Source organism: Moschus berezovskii, chromosome 15 (assembly GCF_049115385.1).
Source record: "Moschus berezovskii isolate FMDL1 chromosome 15, NW_MosBer_1.0, whole genome shotgun sequence".
In the NCBI taxonomy this organism is placed as follows: Eukaryota; Metazoa; Chordata; class Mammalia; order Artiodactyla; family Moschidae; genus Moschus; species Moschus berezovskii.
Window position 1 is genome coordinate 40,984,081 of NC_142474.1, and position 26,166 is coordinate 41,010,246.

At 40.9% G+C, this 26,166-nt stretch overlaps 1 pseudogene; it reads right to left on the reverse strand.

Moving 5' to 3' along the window:
• Positions 1-1,303: 1,303 nt before the first annotated feature.
• On the reverse strand, positions 1,304-22,387 carry LOC129554748 (aldo-keto reductase family 1 member C4-like; annotated as a pseudogene).
• Positions 22,388-26,166: the final 3,779 nt, after the last annotated feature.

Consider the following 26,166-nt stretch of genomic DNA (forward strand, 5'->3'; position numbering starts at 1 on the left):
GCAAAACCAACCAATATAATATTGTAAAATAATTAGCCTCCAATAAAAAAAAATTCAGGTCATAACAATGAAATGGAAAGCTCAATTTTGTAAAGAAATTCATTTTTTCTGAAGTGATCTCTTGTTTCAATGCAACATGAACCAACTAACACATATTCTGTTGTGGAAGTTGGTATAGTGATACTGAAATTAAATAGGAGAAGAGCTAGTCAAAAGCAGTCAAGACATTCTTAAAATAGAAGATCGTACCATACTGAAAAGCAAAATTTATTTTTTACTTCAGTAACACAGTACAGAAATAGTTAAATAGAAAAGAGTGGGCAGAAATGTACTTATGGACCCTTGTTATGTGACAGAGTTGACAAAGAAAATGTGGAAAATATGGACAGTTGTTGTTATTCAGTCACTCAGTATGTCCGACTCTTTGTGACCCCAAAGGAAGAGACTTTTTCCCCACTGACTGACTGAGAATCTTATCACTGTGCTGAAAAGAAGACTAGGTTAGTTGCCTTATTCTAGAAAATAAAAACTATACAGCGAAGTCTTCAGGCTCCTCTGACAAGAGCCACATCCACCTGCTAAAGCAGAACTGCCAAGTTGCTCAGCACTGAACTGCAAATGCACAAAAGAGCCCAGCCTAGAGGACAACAGCTTAGCTGAGTGCAGGCTGATTTTCAAACCACAGATTCAGAGATACATAAATGAACTCCGCATTAACTCCTGAAATAGGGGAGAATTCCCTATACAGCTAAGGGTACACTAATGGTCTCCGACAAATAAATCAAAAGAGAAACAACCTAGCTAAAGTGGACAAGGTCTTGAAGAGAAACTTCACAAAGACAGAAACTCAAAAAGATTAAATGTATGAAGATGAAAACCTATTAGTATTCAGGGAAATACAAAATAAAACCACAATGATTTGGAAGCTAAAGATCGCTGCCATAATTTTTGTGCCCCCAAATTCACATGTTATGGTGTTAAAAATGGAGCCTTTGAGAGAGGAGTAGGTCATGATGGCAGAGCCCTCACGAATGAGATTTCAAGAATATCATATTCATATAAGAGACTTGGGAGAACTCTGTTGCCCCTCCAACATGTACAGGTACAAGGAGAAGCCTGTGATCTGGAAGAGAGACTTCACCCAACCACACAGGGACCCTGATCTCAGATCTACAGCTTCACAACTGTGAGAAAAAAATTTAATTTTTTTCACAGCCACTCAGCCTGTGGTGTTTTGATAGAGCAGTTCAAACAGTCTAAGAAAAATAACATGATACAATTTTATCAATTGAGAACAGAGAAACTAAGATATTTTCCATAGGAGACTTCTGCCCACAGCCCCGCTCATCACCTGCATGTTCTCTTTGATCCACTTCTTGTTGTTACCCTTGGCCAGAACCACAATCCCACGTTGTATCTGGTAGCGAAGGGCAACCAGAGCTTCTGTTTTCTTGTGCTTTTGGGCAATGGCAGAGAGAACCGGGTCCTCCAGGAGAACGGGGTGGTTTGGGTTCACCCTGCAAGGAATTTCAGAAACGCTGAGGAGCTGAGACTAAATACGCAGTTTCTGAGGAGACTTTTCACACAGACCAAGTAGGTCCACTCTAGACCAGTGCTTCCCAAAGTCTGGTCCAGGGACCGGCAGCATCAGCATCACTTGGGATCTTATTAAAATACAAATTCCATGGCTGAGCTGAAGACAAACTGAATCAGAACCTCAACTGTGTCACTTCCCAACTGTGTTTACAGAGCTCTGCAGGTGATTCAGAAGCACTATTGAGTTGAGACCAGAATGCCAAATTGTGGATTATTTTCTTTAATTCTCAGGGATTGTTTTTCTTCTACAGTCAAGGGCATGAATAGAGAAACAGTGGGGAGAGCCCAGGAATTCTTCGTAAATTTCACTTTTTAGGGTATTGATAAAAATTGAGTAGTCTCAAAAATAAGAGGTTTATTTCATCATTATTTTTCTATAGATGTTCACAGAAATGCCTCAAATTGAGATATTTTTCTATCATGACATAAGAAGCAGTTACATATTATCATCCCAATTTTAGATATAAGCTAAGTGAGGCTTCCAACATCTATCTTTACAAATGTGTTCATTAGTTAATAGTTCATAAGTAAATCATGACATCACCTTTTGTCTCTGCTCTCACCTGGGGGATTATACATAGATTTCAATCCAGACATTTGTTATTGATGAGTCTACAAGCTAATACAATGTAGAAAAATTGTCTGGGTGATGGGAAGATAAAAGAGAAGGATTCATTTCATCCCACCCCTCTCTCCCCTCTGCCTATGAGAGTTATCTGAGTACTGTGTTATTTAAAGTATTTCATCAAAAATTGAATTTCAGGGAAACTCCCAGTTGTCTTCATTAGGATTCAATACCATTCTTTTACTCGTTGGGATCCCAGAGCAGCATAGGCAACAAGAACAATTTCATGTGACTTGCAGAAATCCAACAGTTTGCTCTGGTTGAGATAAGGGTGACATTCCACCTGGAGAATGCCCAAACAGAAGAGTGTCAGATTATATGCAAAGGCAATATTAATATGACAGAGAAAGACTAAAAGTTTTCAAAGGCTAAAGGAAAAGCTAGAACATTAAATGTAAACTGGAAGTGTCAACATTTAAAGAGAAACAGAGAACCAGTCCAAGATTGGGTAATCAAAAGCTGTGCTCTACATTTGAGTAGATGTTCCTGAGTAAATATTTCATAAATAACTAATATCACCTTGAGCCTTGAACTTCACCCTCAAACCTGCATGATTTTCACCACCTCCAACACATTTTTCTGAACTATTCTCCCTGTTTAAGGCTCATCAATGCTGAAACACCAAGACCAAAAATTCAGACATCGGAACCCCACACAAATCCTTAAAATCCATCTCAGCTGTTTCGACTCTTTATTACTTTACTTCTGATTCCATGTTTTCATCGTCTTCCTTCTTGTATGCAGTTCTCTTCAGGGCACATTCCCTCCATCTGCTTATCCTTTCATCTCAGGGAAACATCTCCTCCCTCTAGTCCTGGGTTCTACCCACAATTTAGAAGGCAGGCATCCCACCTTTCCACCCAGACTTTTGTAAACAGAGATACTGTTACGGATTCTATTCACACCATTCAAAAGAGGCTCTGCTCTCTAGAATCCTCTGTCCACAAAGGTCAGATGAACAGGAGGGGAGGACAGATAGACATCAGGCTCCTGGGCAAGAAGGAGGTTCTGAAGAGCAAGAAGGAGAGGAGCCAAGCTGCTCACCTGGTTGCAGACGGGCTTGTACTTGAGTCCCGACTTGTTCAGGATCTTCTCCAGCTGCTTGTGGTTGAAGTTGGACACCCCGATGGACTTGGTCAGCCCTGCATCCTTACAATTCTCCAAGGCCTGGGAGGAAGGAATGGTGAGCAGACACTTGGAATGGGCAATAGAATAAGAATAAATGCTGAAAAACATCAGTAATCACACTCATCCATCAAGAACTACCCGTGACTATCAAGAAGGAAAATCAGGAAGAAGGTCATGATATAAAAAGAAAAACCACTGTCCCCGCCTTAGAAAAACTCCAGAGAAGATATATCACATGGAAGGAAAAATATACCTGTCTACACTGTCCCAAATTCTCCTCCTCCATTCCTCTCTGTGAACATTTCAGCAATGCTTTCCTCCCCACAACTCTAGCATCCCTGCCCTTAGATTCGTGAACTACTGAGTCTGATGGTCCACAGCCCATTCTCACAGGTGGAAGAAATGAAGGAGGTTCCCCCTCTTCTGGCTCCTCCCCTTGTTCTCTCCTCCCTGGACTCACCTCCCACGTGCGACAGAAATCCACTGAGTCAAATATCAGTTTTCCATTTTCATCTTTTGGTTGGGTATAATTCCTTCCCTGGCTGGAATAGAAGCACTCATTTTAGACATGTCACAAAATAAGTTCTCTTCATTTAGCCAGGCTGTCAGGCATCAGGGATTAAACCTCCATCAGGTAGGTTTACAAATTTCTAAATATTAATATTTGCAAAGTGATTTGCAATGGAGTTGTCAGCAATACCTTCAGGAAGAAGGCTTATTCCAATCTCTTACACTCAATATATGTTGTAATAAATACAATTTTTCTAGGTCCTAAAAGGGACTCACAGTGATTTCTCTGAATTTTGTCGCTCCTTGTACTTGCCTATTTTGAAATGCCTTTTTGGGCTGGGAGTGGCAGTAAGTCACATGACATAATTTCCAGAATAAAAATTGCAGTCTTCATATGGCTAGATATCAGGCTTTCTTTTCTCTCTGAACATCAAGTGCCCTAGGGTAGAACCAGCAAGGCTATCTTTAGGTGGATATGGAATGTGGACAATCCACACATGCTCTCAAATATTCATGACCATGAGCCTTTAACTGCCCCAAGGTCATATTTGCCACCAATGGAAAATGGTCAGTAAAAAATAAAGTAAATAATGAGTAGTGTAATGATAGAAAAAAGGAGACATTTCTGAACGCTGCTGCAAATCCTTAAAACTCTCTGTGTCTGGGGCTTGCCATCTACATAGTCCACTAAGCTATTTTGCATTAGATGGCTTGAGTTTATTTCTGTAACTTGAAATCAAGAGTTCTAAGTAAACCACCATTCTAAATGGCTAAGTGCAGTCTACAAACTTCATTGTGAATACAGGAAATAGTGTAGGCAGTGTCTCCCAACGTCCTATACAGTTAAGTGATTTGACTCATCCAGAGGAAGCACCACAAAATCTGCTCAGCTCAAAAGAGTAAAAGACAAGATTAGCTCATCATGTTCAATGTAAGGCAGTGTCCTGCTCACCACAGCTGCACCAAACTCTTGGTTCATGAAATCCCCAGACATTCAGGAGTCATAACAAGGACTGTGTGCAGAACTGGCTTATATCTATTTCCTTTAATTTTTCAGGCAGAGCCTCAGAGTATTAACTCCTTTTAAAAAACTCAGTAAAAAATCACAAAGGATTATTTGGGGGATTCTACTCTAGTGTAATCATGCTTTCAACCTACTAAGAAAAATCTTTATTCAACTATCCATGAAAGTTGATGCACATTCTAACACAAGATATAACATTGATGTGATCACACAAATTTCTAACCTCCAGAGACAGCGGATAATGCATAATATAGAGATCTACATAGTCCAGTTGTAGATTTTTCAGCGACTTTTCCAAGGCTGGTCGGACCAACTCTGGTCGAAGGGAAGTTAACCAAAGCTGCAGAGGTTAAAGAATGAACATTGCATTAATAATACACTAGGTAATTTTTTTTTTTTAGGCTTGTGGGATATTATTTCCCTACCAAGGATGGAATCCCATCTCATGGCAGTAAAGTACCAAGTATTAAGCACTGAACCACCAGGGAACTCTAGTACTTTAGGAATATACCAATAAACATAATTTCCCAAACGACACTTCACCAAAGGATCCTATTGTGTAATTGTCATCTGGGCACAATCACTTGCACATATGCACACACACAACACACACAGTACCTTTGAAATGCAAAATATGTCTTCTCTCTTCACAGTGCCATCTGCAATCTTGCTTCGAATGGCCTGGCCAATCTCCTCTTCATTTTGGTACAAATGAGCACAGTCAACATGGCGGAACCCAACCTCAATAGCAAATGGGGTCAATTCTAGAGCTTCCCTCTTAGCAACCTACACAAGCAACAAACGTAGAATTTGAATATCCACATAAGATATTGCTGCTGCTGCTTCTAAGTCACATCAGTCATGTCCAACTCTGTACGATCCCATAGACAGCAGCTCACCAGGCTCCCCCATCCCTGGAATTCTCCAGGCAAGAACACTGGAGTGGGTTGCCATTTCCTTTTCAAATTCATGAAAGTGGAAAGTGAAAAGTGAAAGTGAAGTCGCTCAGTCTTGTCTGACCCTCAGCGACCCCATGAACTGCAGCCTTCCTGGCTCCTCCATCCATGGGATTTTCCAGGCAAGAGTACTAGAGTGGGGTGCCAGTGCCTTCTCCGAAGATATTGCTAGGCACAAGCTTTGATCCTCCCAAGAATCAACTTTTTTCTGTGTCTTTGGTTAGTTCTGTATGTGTAGTGATGAACCCATGACAGTTTCCCTTAACATTCCTAATAAGTAATCAAATGAACACTAGCCAGGAACCCTTCAACTTCAGGTGATTAGTGGCTGATTGCTGGTATCAGAGGACGGCAAGACCATCTTTAGGTTCAGTGATTTGATGAAAGAACCCAAAGGATTCAACAAAATGTTGTAGTCATGAATATAATTTATAATGTGAGGTGTATGAAGCAAAATGAGCAAAGATACAAGGTGCCTGGTAAAAGTACCAAGAACCAAGGTGAAAGCTTCTAAGACTTCTATCTACCAGTGAAGCCACACAGAATACACTCCCCCACAAAAAAAGAAAAACTGTATCTTTTCAAGGTGTACAATGTGATATTCTCATATAAGTTATTCTTGTTATTCACTTGCTCAGTCATGTCTGACTTTGCAACCCCGTGGACAGCAGCACTCCAGATTTCCCTGTTCTTCACCATTTCCCAGAGTTTGCTCAAACTCATGTCCTTTGAGTCAGTGATCTCATCAAACCATCTCATCCTCTGTCCCCTCCTTCTCCTCTTGCTCTCAATTTTTCCCATAATCAGGATGTTTCCCCAGGAGTTGTCACTAGCAACAAGTAGCCAAAGAATTGGAGCTTCAGCTTTAGCATCAGTCATTCCAAGGAATATTCAGGGTTGATTTCCTTTAGGATTGACTAGTTTGATCTGCTGGCTGTCCAAGGGACACTCAATAGTATTCTCCAACATCACCGTTCAAATACATCAATTCTTTGGTGCACAGCCTTCTTTATGGTCCATCACTTACATCCATACTTGAACATGACTACTGGAAAAACCATAGCTTTGACAATATGTACCTCTATGCGAGAGACGCCGGCCCCGGCGGCACAGACGTGAGAGGAGCTACCCCACGCCTGAGGCCAGGGCCGGCGGCCAAGAGGAGCTACCCCACGTCCAATAGGCGGTGGCTGCGCAGGCGCAGGAGTGCCGAGAGGAGCAACTCCACGTTCAAGGTCAGGAGGGGCAGCCTTGAGGAGATACCCCTTGTCCAAGGTAAGGTGCAGCGGCTGCGCTTTCTTGGAGCAGCTGTGAAGAGATATCCCACGCCCAAGGTAAGAGAAACCCAAATAAGACGGTAGGTATTGCGAGGGGGCATCAGAGGGCAGACACACTGAAATCAAAATCACAGGAAACTAGTCGATCTAATCACATGGACCACAGCCGAATGTGGTCCACTGGAGAAGGGAATGGCAGACCACTTCAGTATACTTGCCTTGAGAACCTCATGAACAGTATCAAAGGGCAAAATGATAGGATACTAAATGAGGAATTCCCCAGGTCGGTAGGTGCCCAGTATGCTACTGGAGATCAGCGGAGAAGTAACTCTGGAAGGAATAAAGGGATGGAGCAAAAGCAAAACCAATACCCAGTTGTGGATGTGACCGGTGATAGAAGGATGGCCCGGTGCTGTAAAGAGCAATATTGCATAGGAACCTGGAATCTTAGGTCCATGAATCAAGGCAAATTGGAAGTGGTCAAACAGGAGATGGCAAGAGTGAACATCGACATTCTAGGAATCAGTGAACTAAAATGGACTGGAATGGGTGAATTTAACTCAGATGACCATTATATCTACTACTGTGGGCAGGAATCCCTTAGAAGAAATGGAGTAGCCATCATGGTCAACAAAAGAGTCCGAAATGTAGTACTTGGATGCAATCTAAAAAACGACAGAATGATTTCTGTTCGTTTCCGAGGCAAACAATTCACTATTACAGTAATCCAGGGGTATGCCCCAACCAGTAATGCTGAAGAAGCCGAAGTTGAACGGTTCTATGAAGACCTACAAGACCTTTTAGAACTAATACCCAAAAAAGATGTCCTTTTCATTATAGGGGACTGGAATGCAAAAGTAGGATGTCAAGAAACACCTGGAGTAACAGGCAAATTTGGCCTTGGAGCACGGAATGAAACAGGGCAAAGGCTAAGTGTTTTGTCAAGAGAACGCACTGGTCATACCAAACATCCTCTTCCACTAACACAAGAGAAGACTCTACACATGGACATCACCAGATGGTCAACACTGAAATCAGATTGATTATATTCTTTGCAGCCAAAGATGGAGAAGCTCTATACAGTTAGCAAAAACAAGACCAGGAGCTGACGGTGGCTCCGATCATGAACTCCTTATTGCCAAATTCAGACTTAAATTGAAGAAAGTAGGGAAAACCACTAGACCATTCAGATATGACCTCAATCAAATCCCTTATGATTATACAGTGGAAGTGGGAAATAGATTTAAGGGACTAGATCTGATAGATAGAGTGCCTGATGAGCTCTGGACGGAGGTTCATGACATTGTACGGGAGACAGGGACCAAGACCATCCCCATGAAAAAGAAATGCAAAAAAGAAAATGGCTGTCTGAGGAGGCCTTACAAATAGCTGTGAAAAGAAGAGAAGAGAAAAGCAAAGGAGAAAAGGAGAGATATAAGCATCTGAATGCAGAGTTCCAAAGAATAGCAAGGAGAGATAAGAAAGCCTTCCTCAGTGATCAATGCAAAGAAATAGAGGAAAACAACAGAATAGGAAAAACAAGAGATCTCTTCAAGAAAATTAGAGATTCCAAGGGAACATTTCATGAAAAGAAGGGCTCGATAAAGGACAGAAATGGTATGGACCTAAAAGAAGCAGAAAATATTAAGAAGAGGTGGCAAGAATACACAGAAGAACTGTACAAAAAAGATCTTCATGACCAGGATAGTCACGATAATGTGATCACTGACCTAGAACCGGACATCTTGGAGTGTGAACTCAAGTGGGCCTCAGAAAGCATCACTATGAACAAAGCTAGTGGAGGTGATGGAATTCCAGTGGAGCTATTTCAGATCTTGAAAGATGATGCTGTGAAAGTGCTGCACTCAATATGCCAGCAGATTTGGAAAACTCAGCAGTGGCCACAGGACTGGAAGAGGTCAGTTTTCATTCCAATCCCAAAGACAGGCAATGCCAAAGAATGCTCAAACTACCGCACAATTGCACTCATCTCACACGCTAGTAAAGTCACGCTCAAAATTCTCCAATCCAGCCTTCAGCAATATGTGAACCGTGAACTCCCAGATGTTCAAGCAGGTTTTAGAAAAGGCAGAGGCACCAGAGATCAAATTGCCAACATCCGCTGGATCATGGAGAAAGCAAGAGAGTTCCAGAAGAGCATCTATTTCTGCTTCATTGACTATGCCAAAGCCTTTGACTGTGTGGATCCCAATAAACTGTGGAACATTCTGAAAGAGATGGGAATACCAGACCACCTGACCTGCCTCTTGCGAAACCTGTATGCAGGTCAGGAAGCAACAGTCAGAACTGGACATGGAACAACAGACTGGTTCCAAATAGGAAAAGGAGTACGTCAAGGCTGTATATTGTCACCCTGCTTATTTAACTTATATGCAGAGTACATCATGAGGAATGCTGGGCTGGAGAAGCACAAGCTGGAATCAAGATGGCCGGGAGAAATATCAATAACCTCAGATATGCATGACACTACCCTTATGGCAGAAAGTGAAGAGGAACTCAAAAGCCTCTTGATGAAAGTGAGAGAGGAGAATGAAAATGTTGGCTTAAAGCTCAACATTCAGAAAACAAAGATCATGGCATCTGGTCCCATCACTTCATGGGAAATAGATGGAAAAACAGTGGAAACAATGTCAGACTTTATTTTTTGGCCTCCAAAATCACTGCAGAAGCTGGTTGCAGCCAGGAAATTAAAAAACGCTTACTCCTTGGAAGGAAAGTTCTGACCAACCTAGATAACATATTAAAAAGCAGAGACATTACTTTGCCAACAAAGGTCCGTCTAGTCAAGGCTATGGTTTTTCCAGTGGTCATGTATGGATGTGAGAGTTGGACTGTGAAGAAAGCTGATCGCCGAAAAATTGATGCTTTTGAAGTGTGGTGTTGCAGAAGACTCTTGAGAGTCCCTTGTACTTCAAGGAGATCCAACCAGTCCATTGTAAAGGAGATCAATCCTGGGTGTTCATTGGAAAGACTGATGCTAAAGCTGAAACTCCAATACTTTAGCCACCTCATGTGACGAGTTGACTCACTGGAAAAGACTCTGATTCTAGGATAGGTTGGGGGCGGGAGGAGAAGGGTACGACCGAGAATGAGATGTCTGGATGCCATCACCGACTCAACGGACATGAGTTTGAGTGAACTCCGGGATTTGGTGATGGACAGGGAGGCCTGGCGTGCTGTGATTCATGGGGTCACAGAGTCGGACACGACTGAGCGACTGAACTGAACTGAACCTCCGTGGGCAAAGTAATGCCTCTGGTTTTTAATATGCTGTCCAAGTTTGTTATAGCTTTTCTTTCAAGGAGCAAGTGTCTTTTAATTTCCTGGCTACACACCATTCACAGTAATTTTGGAGACAAAAATAATAAGAGTCTGTCACTGTTTCCATTGTTTCCCCATCTATTTGCTGTAAAGTTATGGGACAGGATGCCACGATCATAGCTTTTCAAACGTGGAGTTGTAAGCCAGGTTTTTCACTCTCCACTTTCACCTTCATCAAGAGGCTGTTTAATTTCTCTTCACTTTCTGTCATGTGGTGGTGTCACTTCCTCATCTATTTGCCGTAAAGATATGGGACTGGATAAGCTTCCAGGTGGCATTACTGGTAAAGAACCTACCAATGCAGGAGACATAAGTGACATGGGTTCTACACCTGGGTCAGGAAGATCCCCTGAAGGAGGGCATGGCAACCCACTCCAGTATTCTTGCTCAGGGAATCCCATGGACAGTGGAGCCTGGCCAGCTACAGTCCATAGGGTCGCAAAGAGTCGGACAGGACTGAAGCAACTTAGCATGCACTCACGCACCATGTGACTGATTGCAATGATCTTATTTTCTTGAATGCTGAAATTTAAGCCAGGCTTTTCACTCTCCTCTGCCACCTTCATCAAGAGGCCCTTTAGTTCCTCTTCGCTTTCTGCCCAAAAGGTGGAGTTATCTGCATAACTGAGGTTATTGATATTTCTCCCATCAATCTTGATTCCAGCCTGTGATTCATCCAACCCTGTACTTAGCTTCATGTATTCCACATATAAGTCAAATATGCAGGGTGGCAATATACAGCCTTGACGTACTCCTTTCCCAATCTTAAACCAGTTCATTGTTCCATGTCTGGTTCTAACTGTTGCTTCTTGACCTGCATACAGGTTTCTCAGGAGGCAGGTAAGGTTTTCTCTTATTCCCATCTCTTTAAGAATTTTCTAGTTTGCTGTGATCCACACAGTCAAAGACTTTCAAGTAGTCATGGAAGCAGAAGTAGATGTTTTTATGGAATCCCCTTGCTTTTTCTATGATCCAAGAGACATTGGAAATTAGATAATTGCTTTCTCCACTTTTTCTAAATCCAACTTGTAAAAGTTCTCAGTTCACATATTGCTAAAGTCTAGCTTAAAGGATTTTGAGCATTACGTTGCTAGCATGTGAAATGAGTGCAATTTGCAGTAGTTTGAACATACTTTGGCGTTGCCTTTTATTGTGATTGAAATAAAAACTGACTTTTTCCAGTCCTGTGGCCACTGCTTTGCTTTCTGAATTTGCTGGCATATTGAGTGCAGCACTTTAACAGCATCATCTTTTAGGATTTGAAATAACTCAGCTAGAATTCCATCATGTCCACTAACTTTGTTGATAGTAATGCTGACTAGACTTCACACTCCAGGATTCTGGCTAGAGGTAAGTGACCACACCATCGTGGTTATCCAGGTCATTAAGACCTTTTTTGTACAGTCTGCAGTGCACCTCTTTTTAATCTCTGCTTTTCTTAGGTCCTTACCATTTCTTTTCTTTATTGTCCTCATCTTTACATGAAAAGTTCCCTTGTTATCTCTAAATTTTTTGAAAAGACATTTGGTCTTTCCCATTCTATTGTTGTAGTCTATTTCTTTGCATAAGAAGGCTAACTTATGTCTCCTCGCTAGCCCTTGGATCTCTGCGCTCAGTTGGGTATATCTTTCCCTTACTCATTTACCTTTCCCATTTCCTCTTTCCTCAGCTATTTGCAAGGTCTCCTCAGACAGCCATTTTGCCTTCTTGCATCTCATTTTCTTCGGGATAGTTTGGTCACCACCTCCTATACAGTGTTATGAATACCATCCAAAGTTTCAGGCACTCTATCAATTTAATCCCTTGAGTCTATTAATAATTTCCATTATACACCATAAGAGATTTTATTTAGGTCATATGTGAATGGTCTAGTGATTTTCCTACTACAGGGAAGGAATACAGGCCCACCTATCAGCAGAAAATTGGATAAAATATTTACTGAGTATGACCCTGCCTACCAGAATAAGACTCAGTTTTCCCCACAGTCAGTCCCTCCCATCAGGAAGCTTGCAAAACCTTTTATCTTCATCCATCACATGGCAGACAGAGGATCAAGAATTTTAATCCTATGGCCCTCAGAATGAAAACCACAATCACAGAAAATGAACAAAAATGATCACATGAGATCACAGTCTTCTGTAACTCATGAAACTATGAGTCATGCTGGACAGGGCCAACGAAGATGAGCGAGTCATGGTGGAGAGTTCTGACAAAATGTGGTTCACTAGAGAAGGCAATGGAAAACCACTTTAGCATCCTTGTTGTGAGAACCCCATGAACAGAATGAAAAGGCCAAAAACATACGACACTGAAGGATGAACTCCCCAGGTCAGTAGGTGCCCAATATGCTATTAGGGAACAGGGAGAAATAGCAACAGAAAGAATGAAGAGTTTGCACCAAAGCAGAATTAACATCCAGTTGTAGACATGTCTGTTGGCGAAAGTAAATTCTGATGCTGTAAAGAATAATATTGGATAGGAACCTGAAATGTTAGGTCTCTAATCCAGATAAACTAGATGTGGACAAACAGGAGATTGCAAGAGCAAACATGGACATTTTAGGAATCAGTGAACTAAAATGGACAGGAATGGGCAAATTTAAATCAGATGACCATTATATCTACAACTGTGGGCAAGAATCCCTTAGAATAAAAGGAGAAGCCCTCATAGTCAATAAAAGATTTCAAAATGCAGTACTTGGGTACAATCTCAAAAATGACAGAATGATCTTGGTTCACTTCCAAGGGAAATCATTCAACACCACAGTAATTGAATTCTATGCCCCAACCACAAATGCTGAAGAAGCTAAAGTTGAAAGGTTCTGTGAAGACCTACAAGACCTTCTAGAACTAACCAAAAAAAAAAGATGTCCTTTTCATCATAGGGAGCTGAAATCCAAAAGTAGGAAGTCAAGAGATACCTGGAGTAACAGACGAGTTTGGCTTGGGAGTACAAGCAATGCAGGGCAAATGTTAACAGAATTTTGTCAAGAGAACACTCTAGTCATAGCAAACACCCTCTTCCAACAACACAAGACCTGTTCTCTAGGAGCTGGAAAAGGCAATAAAATAGATTACCCCCTACAACTTCCATAAAAGAATGCAGGCCTACTGGCCTTTGACTTTAGCCCATTGATTTTGAATTTCTGACCTCCACAAATGTAAAATAACAGATTGATGTGCCAAGCCACAAAACTTTTGGCCATTTGTTGGAGCAGCAGAAGTAATTAATACAGACGTGGTTCACGTCAACCCACTCTGTCTGCTGCATCATAGGTTTTCATCTCTCTGCTGGATTGTTCCTCTGACCTCAGAGACAGTTGGTCATTTCCCCCAACTGGGAGCCTTTTCCACTTTCTTCAGCAACTGCCCAATTCCGTGGTCCTCATTACAGTAAAGTCTCTGAAAATTGTGTATATTCTATCATTGGTCCCTTCATGCCATTTCTTGAACCCACTGTACTCAGGGTTTGCCTTTACCACTGTTATCAAAGCTGCACTTGATCTTGATAAGGTTAACTGCCAAATCCAGTAGTCATTTTTCAATCTTCTCTTACTTGTCCCTTTGGAAGTGTTGGACTCTTCTTTCCTGCAATCATTTACTTTACATGCCTTCTAAGAACAGTCCTTCCCACCTCACTAACCTCTCCTTTTCAGCCTCTTTCGATGGAACTTTCACTTTAAAAAAAAAATACCCAGTTTCTTTTTTTAAATTAATTTATTTTAGTTGGAAACTAATTATTTTGCAATATTGTAAAGGTTTTTGCCATACATTGACATGAATCAGCCTTGGGTATACATGTGTCTCCCTGTCCTGAAACCCCCACCCACCACTTTCCCCATCCCATCCCTCTGGGTTGTCCCAATGCACAGGCTTTGAGTGCCCTGTTTCATTCATCAAACTTGGACGCGTCATATATTTCACATATGGTAATATACATGTTTCAGTGCTATTCTCTCTAATTCTCCCACTCTTGCCTTCTCCCACAAAGTCCAAAAGTCTGTTCTTTATATCTGTGTCTCTTTTGCTGTCTTGCATATAGAGTCATCATTAGCATCCTTTTAAATTCCATATATCTGAGTTAATATATTGTATTGGTGGTGTTCTTTCGTTCACAGCTTCGATTTCAGTGCTTGTAATTGGGTTGTTCAAAATTTCTATTTCTTCCTGGTTCAGTCTGGGAAGATTGAACTTTTCTAAGAATCTGTCCATTTCTTCCAAGTTATCCGTTTTATTGCCATATAGTTGTTCATAATACTCTCTTACAATCCTCTATATTTCTGCACTGTCCGTTGTAACCTTTCCTTTTTCATTGCTAATTTTGTTGATTTGATTCTTCTCTCTTCTTTTCTTGAAGAGTCTGGATAAAGGTTTGTCAATTTTATTTATCTTCTCAAAGAACCAGTTTTAGTTTTATTAATCTTTACTATTGATTCTTTTATTTCTTTTTCATTTATTTCTGCTCTGAACTTTATAACTTCTTTCCTTCTACTAATTTTGTGTGTGGGAGGTGTTCTTCTTTTTCCAGTTTTTATAGGTGTAAACTTTTGTTTGAGGTAGGATTGTATCTACTCTAAACTTCCCTTTTAGAACTGCTTTGCTGCATCCCATAGGTTTTGAGTTGTCACGTTTTCATTGTCATTTGTTTCTAGAAATCTTTTTATTTCCCTTTTGATTTATTCAGTAACCTGTTGGTTATTTAGAAATGTATTATTTAATCTCCATGTGTTTATGTTTCTCAGTTTTTTACTTGTAACTGATATCTAGTCTCATAGTGTTGTGGTCAGAAAAGATGCTTGATATGATTTCAATTTTCTTAAATTTACTTAGCTTTGACTTGTGACCCAAGATGTGGTCTATTCTGGAATAAGTTCTATATGCATTTGAGAAGAAGGTGTATTCTTCTGCATTTGTATGGAATATCCTGAAGATATAAGTGAGATCCATCTCATCTAATGTATCATTTAAATCTTGTGCTTCCTTATTAATTTTCTGTTTTCATGATCTGTCCATTGGTGTGAGTGGGGTGTTAAAGTCTCCTACTATAATTGTGTTACTGTCAATTTCTCCTTTTATGTCTGTTACTGTTTGTCTTATGTATTGAGGTGCTCCCATGTTGGGTGCATAGAAATTCACAATTGTCATGTCTTCCTCTTGGATTGATCCCTTGATCATTACATTGTGTCCTTCCTTATCTCTTGAAATATTTTTTATTTTAAGGTCTATTTTGTCTACTGTGAAGATTGCTACTCCAGCTTTCATTTGCTTTCCATTTGCATGGAATATATCTTGCCATCCTCTCACTTTCAGTCTATATGAGTCTTGAGGTCTGAAGTGGGTTTCTTGTAGACAGTATATATATGAACCTTCTTTTTGTATCCCTTCAGCCAATCTGTGTCTTTTGGTGAAGCATTTAATCCCTTTACATTTAAAGTAATTATTGATATATATGCTCCTATTGCCATTTTCTTAATTGTTAGGGTTTGATTTTGTAGATCTTTTCCTTCTCTTGTATCTCTTGACTATATAAGTCCTTTTAACATTTGTTGTAAAGCTGGTTTGGTGTTACTGAATTCTCTTAACTTTTGCTTGTCTGAAAAGCTTTTGATTTCTCCTTCAATTTTGAATGAGATCCTTGCCACATAGAGTAATCTTGGTTGTAGATTTTTTCCCTTTCAGTACTTTTAAAATATTCTGCTATTCCCTTCTGGCCTGTAGAGTTTCTGCTGCAAGATCAGCTGTTAAACGTATGGGGTTTCCCTTGTATATCACTTGTTGCTTTTCCCTTCCTGATTTTAATATTCTTTCTTTGTGTTTAATCTTTATTAGATTGATTAGTATGTGTTTTGATGTGTTTCACCTTGGGTTTATCCTGTGTATGGAACTCTTTGTGCCTCTTGGACTTGATTGACTGTTTCCTTTTCCATGCTGAGGAAATTTTTAACTATAATCTCTTCTAAAAGTTTCTCATATCCTTTCTTTCTCTCTTCTTCTTATTGGAACCCGATAATTTGTATGTTGGTGCATTTGATGTTGTCCCAGACGTCTCTGAGACCTCAGTTCTTTTCATTCTTTTTTTTATTCTGCTCTTCAGGAGTTATTTCCACCATTTTATCTTCCAGCTCACTGATTCGTTCTTCTGCTTCATATAGTCTGCTATTGATTCCTTCTAGAGTATTTTTAATTCCAGTAATTGTGTTGTTTGTTTCTATATGTTTATTCTTTAATTCTTCCAAGTCTTTATTAATTGATTTGGGCATTTTCTCCATTCCATTTTCAAGGTTTTTGATCACCTTTACTATCATTTTGAATTCCTTATGAAGTAGTTTGCCTATTTCCTCTTCATTTATTTGGACTTCTGTGAAAGTTTGTTCCTTCATTTGTGCAGTGTTTCTCTGCCTTTACATTCTTTTTTTTAAACTTATTGTGCTTGAGGTTTCATTTTCCCAGGCTTCAAGGTTGAATTCTTTCTTCCTTTAGGTTTCTGCCCCCTCCCAAGGTTTGTGCAGTGGTTTGTGTAAGCTTCGTGTAGGGTGAGATTTATGCTGGTTTGTTGTTGTTGTTGTTGTTTGTTTTTCCTCTGATGGGCAAGACTGAGTGAGTTGGTAATCCTTTCTGCTGATGATTAGTTTTGTATTTTTGTTTTGTTTATTGTTTGGATGAGGTGTCCTGCACAGAGTGCGACTGGTGGTTGGGTGATGACAGGTCTTGTATTCAAGTGGTTTCATTGGTGGGAGTTCTCACTATTTTATACTCCTATGCCAGCAAATTTGGAACACTCAGCAATGGCCACAGGACTGGGAAAGGTCAGTCTTCATTCCAATCCCAAGGAAAGGCAATGCCAAAGAATGCTCAAACTACAGCACAATTGCACTCATCTCACACGCTAGTAACGGCATGCTCAAACTTCTCCAAGTTAGGCTTCAGGAATATGTGAATCGTGAACTTCCAGATGTTCAAGCAGGTTTTAGAAAAGGCAGAGGCACCAGAGATCAAATTGCCAACATCCATTGGATCATGGAGAAAGCAAGAGAGTTCCAGAAAAACATCTATTTCTGCTTCATTGACTATGCCAAAGCTTTTGACTGTGTGGATCTCAATAAACTGTGGAACATTCTGAAAGAGATGGGAATACCAGACCACCTGACTTGCCTCTTGAGAAACCTGTATGCAGGTCAGGAAGCAACAGTTAGAATTGGACATGGAACAACAGACTGGTTCCAAATAGGAAAAGGAGTACGTCAGGGTTGTATATTGTCACCTTGCTTATTTAACTTATATGCAGAGTACATCATGAGGAACGCTGGGCTGGAAGAAGCACAAGCTGGAATCAAGATTGCCGAGAGAAATATCAATAACCTCAGATATGCAGATGACACCACCCTTATGGCAGAAAGTGAAGATGAACTCAAATACCTTTTGATGAAAGTGAAAGAGGAGATTGAAAAGGTTGGCTTGAAGCTCAATATTCAGAAAATGAAAATCATGGTATCTGGTCCCATCACTTCATGGGAAATAGATGGGGAAACAGTGGAAACAGGGTCAGACTTTATTTTTTTAGGCTCCAAAATCGCTTCGGATGCTGATTGTAGCCTTGAAATTAAAAGAGGTTTACTCCTTGGAAGGAAAGTTATGACCAGCCTAGATAGCATATCAAAAAGCAGAGACATTACTTTGCCAACCAAGGTCCGTCTAGTCAAGACTATGGTTTTTCCCCTGGTCATGGATGTGAGAGTTGGACTGTGAAGAAAGCTGAACACCGAAGAATTGATGCTTTTGAACTGTGGTGCTGGAGAAGACTCTTAAGAGTCCCTTGGACTGCAAGGAAATCCAATCAGTCCATTCTAAAGGAGATCAATCCTGGGTGTTCATTGGAAGGACTTATCCTAAAGCTGAAACTCCAATACTTTGGCCACCTCATGCGACGGGTTGACTCACTGGAAAAGAGTCTGATGCTGGGAGGGATTGGGGGTAGGAGGAGACGGGGATGGCAGAGAGTGAGATGGCTGGATGGCATCACCGACTCGATGGACATGAGTTTGAGTGAACTCCGGGAGTTGGTGATGGACAGGGAGGCATGGCGTGCTGTGATTCATGGGGTCGCAAAGAGTCGGACACGACTGAGCAAATGAACTGAACTGAGAGTTAGTTCTCTGGTACTCTAGGGTCTTGGAGTCAGTACTCCCATGCCAGAGGCTCAGGGCTCGATCTCTGGTCAGGAACAAAGATTCCACAAGTGGTTTGTTATGGCATTAAGTGAGATTAGAGTACATATCTAAAAATGAGAAACCGAAGATGAACCTAAGACAAATGAGAGTTACAAAATTAGGTAAATAATAATTCAAATGATGGACTATATACATATACATCCATAAGCAAAATCAAGAGAGTCCAACAAAAATAAAGTATGATGGACTGACCCAGCCAACAAAGGAAACCAAAAATTATATCTACCAGTTAAAAACAAACTACCTAAAGCACAAACTGGAAAACAAAACTAAATCAAGGTGTCAACTGGGGAATAAAGCAGTGAAAAGACAACTAACAAATATGCTGAGAAGAAAGGAAAGAAAGTAAAGAAAGAAAGAATAAATATGCAAAGCTAAATAGATATAGATGAAGAAGATTTCTATACATTAAAGATTAACCGCAAGGGGGAAAGAACAGTAGGAAAAGCAAACAAAGGAAGGTTCTTAAAATTTTAAAAGAGGAAAAGAAAAAACAAAAAAAGAAAAACTCAACAGAACTGCAAAAGCTCAACGTAGAGGCAGAGGTTTATAAGAACAATAAAAAGTGTGATAGGACAAAAAACTCAAAAAGGTTAATCAGATTTCATATTGCCAATAAAATCAACAAGTACAACGGGGATGGGGGGAGAAAAAAAAAAAGATCCTAAAGAAACCACAGAACAAATCAAAACATCAGAATAATAAATGTTTTTCTTGAGTCACTGCTATCAGGATCCTTTCCTTCATTTCAAGTCACAGTCCACCTCGCCTCCCTAGGATGCCCCCCCAACACTGTGCTGATCTGCTGGGGGCAGTTCAGATTCTAATTGGTCCTATTCCTGTGTGTTCTTGCCTCCAATGTCCACAGCTATCAGAGTTAATGTGTTTTCTTTTGTGGGAGCTCTCAGTGCCCTTTTATATATTCCATAGACACAGAGTCTGCATAGTTGATTGTGTGGACTTAATCTGCAGCTTATACAGCTGGTGAGAAGGTTTAGGGTCTCTTCCTTAGCCACAATGCCCCTGGGTTTCAATTATGGTTTTATTTCCACCTCCACATGTGGGTCGTCCACTGGGATTTACTCCTGAGGCTGCCCTGGAGGACTTGGGTTTGTCCCAGTGAGGGTCAGGTGTGGAGGTGGTTCAGCTCTTGGGTAACAGGAGTTCTGGCAGCACCAGGTACTCAGGAGAGTTGGCAGCTAGGGCATCAGGAAATATAGTGCTCTAGATGGGTATGGCTTATATCTTTCCTTTTCTCCTTTGCTTTTTGCTTCTCTTCTTTTCACAGCTATTTCTAAGGCCTCCCCAGACAGCCATTTTGCTTTTTTGCATTTCCTTTCCATGGGGATAGTCTGATCCATGTCTCCTCTACTATGTCACGAACTTCCTTTCATAGTTCATCAGGCACTCTATCTATCAGATCTAGTCCTCTAAATCTATTTCTCACTTCCACTGTATAATCACAAGGGATTTGATTTAGGTCATATCTGAATGGTCTTGTGGTTTTCCCTACTTTCTTCTATTTAAGTCTGAATTTGACAATAAGGAGTTCTTGATCTGCTAGTGGAGGTGATGGTATTCCAGTTGAGCTATTTCAAATCCTGAAAGGTGATGCTTTGAAAGTGCTGTACTCAGTATGCCAACAAATTTGGAAAACTCAGCAGTGGCCACAGGACTGGAAAAGGTCAATTTTCATTCCAATACCAAAAAAAGGCAATGCCAAAGAATGCTCAAACTACCGCACAATTGCACTCGTCTCACACGCTACTAAGGTCATGCTCAAAATTCTCCAAGCCACACTTCAGCAATAAGTGAACCGTGAATTTCCAGATGTTCAAGCTGGATTCAGAAAAGGCAGAGGAATAAGAGATCAAATTGGCAACATCTGCTGGATCATGGAAAAAGCAAGCGAGGTCCAGAAAAAAACATCTATTTCTGTTTCATTGACTATGCCAAAGCCTTTGACTGTGTGGATCACAATAAACTGTGGAACATTCTGAAAGAGATGGGAATACCAGGCCACTAGACCTGCCTCTTGAGAAACCTATATGCAGGTCTGAAGCAACAGTTAGAACTGGACATGGAACAACAGACTGGTTCCAAATAGGAAAAGGAGTACGCCAAGGCTGTATATTGTCACCCTGCTTCTTTAACTTCTATGCAGAGTACATCATGAGGAACGCTGGGCTGGAAGAAGCACAAGCTGGAATCAAGATTTCTGGGAGAAATATCAATAATCTCAGATATGCAGATGACACTACCCTTATGGCAGAAAGTGAAGAAGAACTCAAAAGCCTCTTGATGAAAGTGAAAGAGGAGAGTGAAAAGGTTGGCTTGAAGCTCAACATTCAGGAAACAAAGATCATGGCATCTGGTCCCATCACTTCATGGGAAATAGATGGAAAAACAGTGGAAACAGTGTCAGACTTTATTTTTTGGGCTCCAAAATCACTGCAGATGCTGATTGCAGCCAGGAAATTAAAAGACGCTTACTCCTTGGAAGGAAAGTTATGACCAACCTTGATAATATATTAAAAAGCAGAGACATTACTTTGCCAACAAACATCCGTCTAGTCAAGGTTATGGTTTTTCCTGTGGTCATGTATGGATGTGAGAGTTGGACTGTGAAGAAAGCTGATCGCCGAAGAATTGATGCTTTTGAACTGTGGTGTTGGAGAAGACTCTTGAGAGTCCCTTGTATCGCAAGGAGATCCAACCAGTCCATTGTAAGGGAGATTGATCCTGGGCGTTCATTGGAGGGACTGACGCTGTAGCTGAAACTGCAATACTTTGGCCACCTCATGCGACGAGTTGACTCACTGGAAAAGACTCTGATGCTGTGAAAGGTTGGGGGCGGGAGGAGAAGGCGAAGACAGAGAATGAGATGGCTGGATGGCATCACCGACTCTGTGGACATGAGTTTGAGTGAACTCCAGGAGTTGGTGATGGACAGGGAGACCTGGCGTGCTGTGGTTCATGGGGTCGTGGAAAGTCGGACACGACTGAGCGACTGAACTGAACTGAACTGAACTGAACCTGGATGGTTTCCATCATCTCCAGCACATTTCTGTTCTGTGCTCCCTGTTGAGACTCATAAATGCTGAGACACCAAGAGTTTGGATTCAGCCAACAGAACCCCACACGAACCCAACTCAGATGATTTGTCTCTTTATTACTTCCCAATCCAGTTTTTTTTTAATATTATTTTTTACTGAAGAATGATTGCTTTACAGAATTTTGCTGGTTTCTGTCAAACCTCAACATGAATCCATTCCAGGTTTTCATGGTCTTCCTTCCTCCTTGCAGTTCACTCCAAGCCACTTTCACCCTCCGTCTAGTCATCCTTCCATCTCAGGGAAATGCCTCCTTCCTCTAATTCTGGATTCTACCCACAATTTACCAGGAAACACTCCACACCTACCCACCCAGACTTTATCAGAGATATTGTTATGGATTTCATTTACAAAGTCCAGACAGAGACTCTGCTGTCTAGAATTCTTTGACCTACAAAGGCCGGATGAATAAGAGGAGAGGACAGACAGACATCAGGTTCCAGGGCAGAAGGAGGTTGTGAAGAGCAGGAGGGAGAGGAGCCAAGCTACTCACCTGGTTGTGGACAGGCTTGCACTTGAGCCCTGGCTTGTTCAGAATCTTCTCCAGCTGCTTGTGGTTGAAGTTGGACACCCCGATGAACTTGGTCATCCCTGCGTCCTTCTACTTCTCCAGGGACTGAGAACAGATGGGTGCTGAAAAACCACTTGGAATGGGAAATATAACAAGAATAAAAGCTGGAAAAAGTGTCATCCAGCAAGAATTAGCATTGATTATCAAGAAGGGAAGAGAGGAAGAATGGCATGACACAAAAAGAAGAATTGCCATCTCCGTGGAAAACCCTGGAGAACACATATCACATGGAAGGAAATAGATATCGGTCTCACTGTCCCAGATTCTCTTCCTTCATTCCTCTCTGTGAACATTTCAGCAGTGGTTTCCTCCCCACAACCCCAGCATCACATCCCTTAGAGTTCATGAACTGCTGAATCTGATGGCCCACAGCCCATTCTCACAGACAGAAGAACTGATGGAGGTTTCCCCTCTCCTGGCTCCTCCTTTAAATCTCCACTCTTGGAAATCACCTCCCATTTGTGACAGAGATCCACTGAGTCAGCTATCAGTTTTCCATTTTCATATTTTGGGTATAATTCCTCCCCTGGCTAGAAGAGAAGCAGTCATTTTAGACATGTCACAGAATAATTTCTCCACATTTAGCAAGGCTTCAAGGAATCTGGGATTAAACCTACATGAGGTTCATTGACTATGCCAAAGCCTTTGACTGTGTGGATCACAATAAAATGTGGAAAATTCTGAAAGAGATGGGAATCCAAGACCACCTGACCTGCCTCTTAAGAAACGTGTATGCAGGTCAGGAAGCAACAGTCAAAACTGTACATGGAACAACAGACTGGTTCCAAATAGGAAAAGGAGTACATCAAGGTTGTATATTGTCACCCTGCTTATTTAACTTCTATGCAGAATACATCATGAGGAACGCTGGGCTGGAAGAAACACAAGCTGGAATCAAGATTTCCAGGAGAAATATCAATAACCTCAGATATACAGATGACACCACCCTTATGGTAGAAAGTGAAGAGGAACTCAAAAGCCTCTTGATGAAAGTGAAAGAGGAGAGTGAAAAGGTTGGCTTGAAGCTCAACATTCAAAAAACAAAGATCACGGCATCTGGTCCCATCACTTCATGGCGAATAGATGGGGAAACAATGGAAACAGTGTAGACTTTATTTTGGGGGGCTCCAAAATCACTGCAGATGCTGATTGCAGCCATGAAATTAAAAGGCACTTACTCCTTGGAAGGAAAGTTATGACCAAACTAGATAGCATATTAAAAAGCAGAGATATTACTTTGCCAACCAAGGTCCCTCTATTCAAGGCTACGGTTTTTCCGGTGATCATCTATGGATGTGAGAGTTGGACTATGAAGTAAACTGATCGCCAAAGAATTGATGCTTTCGAACTGTGGTGTTGAAGAAGACTCTTGAGAGTCCCTTGGACTGCAAGGAGATCCAACCTGTCCATTCTAAAGGAGATCAATCCTGGGTGTTCATTGGAAAAACTGATGGATGCTAAAGCTGAAACTCCAATACTTTGGCCACCTCATTTGAAGAGTTGACTCACGGGAGAAGACTCTGATGCTGGGAGGGATTGGGGGCAGGAGGAGAAGGGGACAACAGAGAATGAGATGGCTGGATGCCATCACCGACTCGATGGACATGAGTTTGAGTGAACTCCAGGAGTTGGTGATGGACAGAGAGGCCTGGCGTGCTGTGATTCATGGGGTCACAAAGAGTTGGACACGACTGAGCGACTGAACTGAACTGAACCTTAATTATCAAATAATGATGAGATGTGCTGAACAATTATTAATCATTAGTTGCACAAGAAACTCTACGTAGTAATCTTTTTTATTTTTCTATTATGAATCCAATCTCTATCAAACATCCATTGAAACAACTACCTTACAGTACAAACACACTCACATACAAAAGTGTTTAATAAGGAGTTTTCAAAATGCTATCCCTTAATAAAGAATTAAAACTTCAAAAGTACATAAATTTCCTTTTTTACATGTCCCACCAGCAAAATTATTTTGCTTTACAGATCTCACAGTGGTGAAATCCTGAGCAGGATACCAAAACCAGACATTTGCCAAAGTCCTTATTGGAGGTTAACTATTAATAGCTTTAGGACAGCGTATGCAATGTGCAAACAGACTTTGAGTGCTTATACCTTGTCCTTAGTTATATAACTTCTAGAGTACTCTCATAAGCTGACTGATACCTATTTTACATATTTCACTTAACTTACTATCTTATTCAGCACTACTCATAAAAGAATAACCTATAAACAACTTAAATTATAACAAATTCAGGAATAGTAAGGGAAATTAGCATGCAATGCTACATGGTTATATTGTGAAATCAAAAGTTCAATATGTACTATGATGCCAGAAAAATGGTGAGTTAGAGGAGAAAGAAATGGCAACCCACTCCAGTATTCTTGCCTAGGAAGTCCCATGGACAGAGGAGCCTGATGGACTACAGTCCATTGGATCACAAAGAGTCAGACACAACTTAGTGACTAAACAACAACAATCTCTATCAAACATCTACCAGGTATCGATATTCTACCAGGTATCGTTGTCTTTCAGAATTGTCCTGCAGACAAGTAAAAGCTAAAGGAATTTATTACCACTAAACTGGACTTACAAGAAATGCGAAAAGGACTTCTTTAAAATAGAAAGGTGCTAGTTAGTAACAGTTAAATATATGAAACTATACATCTCACTGATACAGATAAATATATAGTAAAATTCAGAGTAATGTTAAGGTAGTGGGTCAAACACTTATAAAGCTAGTATGAAAGTTAAAAGACAAAAGTTGGAAAAATAACTGTAATAGTTTGTTAATAGATACACAAGGTAAAAAGATGTAAATTGTAACATCAAAAACAAAATGTTGGAAGGAAAGTAAAAACTGTAGAATTTTAGAATGCATGCAAACTTAAATAATTTTCAGGTTAAAATGGACTGGTAACGTCCACGGGTAGAGTCTTCTCTTGTGTTGTTGGAAGAGGGTGTTTGCTATGACCAGTGCGTTCTCTTGGCAAAACTCTATTAGCATTTGCCTGCTTCATTCCGTGCTCCAAGGCCAAATTTGCCTGTTACTCCAGGCATTCCAGTCCCCTATAATGAAAAGGACATCTTTTTTGGGTGTTCGTTCTAAAAGGTCTTGCAGGTCTTCATAGAACCGTTCAGCTTCAGCTTCTTCAGCGTTACTGGTTGGGGCATAGGCTTGGATTATTGTAATATTGAATGGTTTGCCTTGGAAACGAATAGAGATCATTCTGTCGTTTTTGAGATTGCATCCAAGTACTGCATTTCGGACTCTTTTGTTGACCATGATGGCTACTCCATTTCTTCTAAGGGATTCTTGGCCACAGTAGTAGATATAATGGTCATCTGAGTCAAATTCACCCATTCCAGTCCATTTTAGTTCACTGATTCCTAGAATGTCTATGTTCACTCTTGCCATCTCCTGTTTGACCACTTCCAATTTGCCTTGATTCATGGACCTAACATTCCAGGTTCCTATGCAATATTGCTCTTTACAGCATTGGACCTTGCTTCTATCACCAGTCACATCCACAACTGGGTATTGTTTTTGCATTGGCTCCATCCCTTCATTCTTTCTGGAGATATTTCTCCACTGATCTCCAGTAGCATACTGGGCACCTAACAACCTGGGGAATTCCTCATTCAGTATCCTATCATTTTGCCTTTTCATACTGTTCATGGGGTTCTCAAGGCAAGAATACTGAAGTGGTTTGCCATCCCCTTCTCCAGTGGACCACATTCTGTCAGACCTCTCCACCATGACCCGCCCGTCTTGGGTGGCCCCACATGG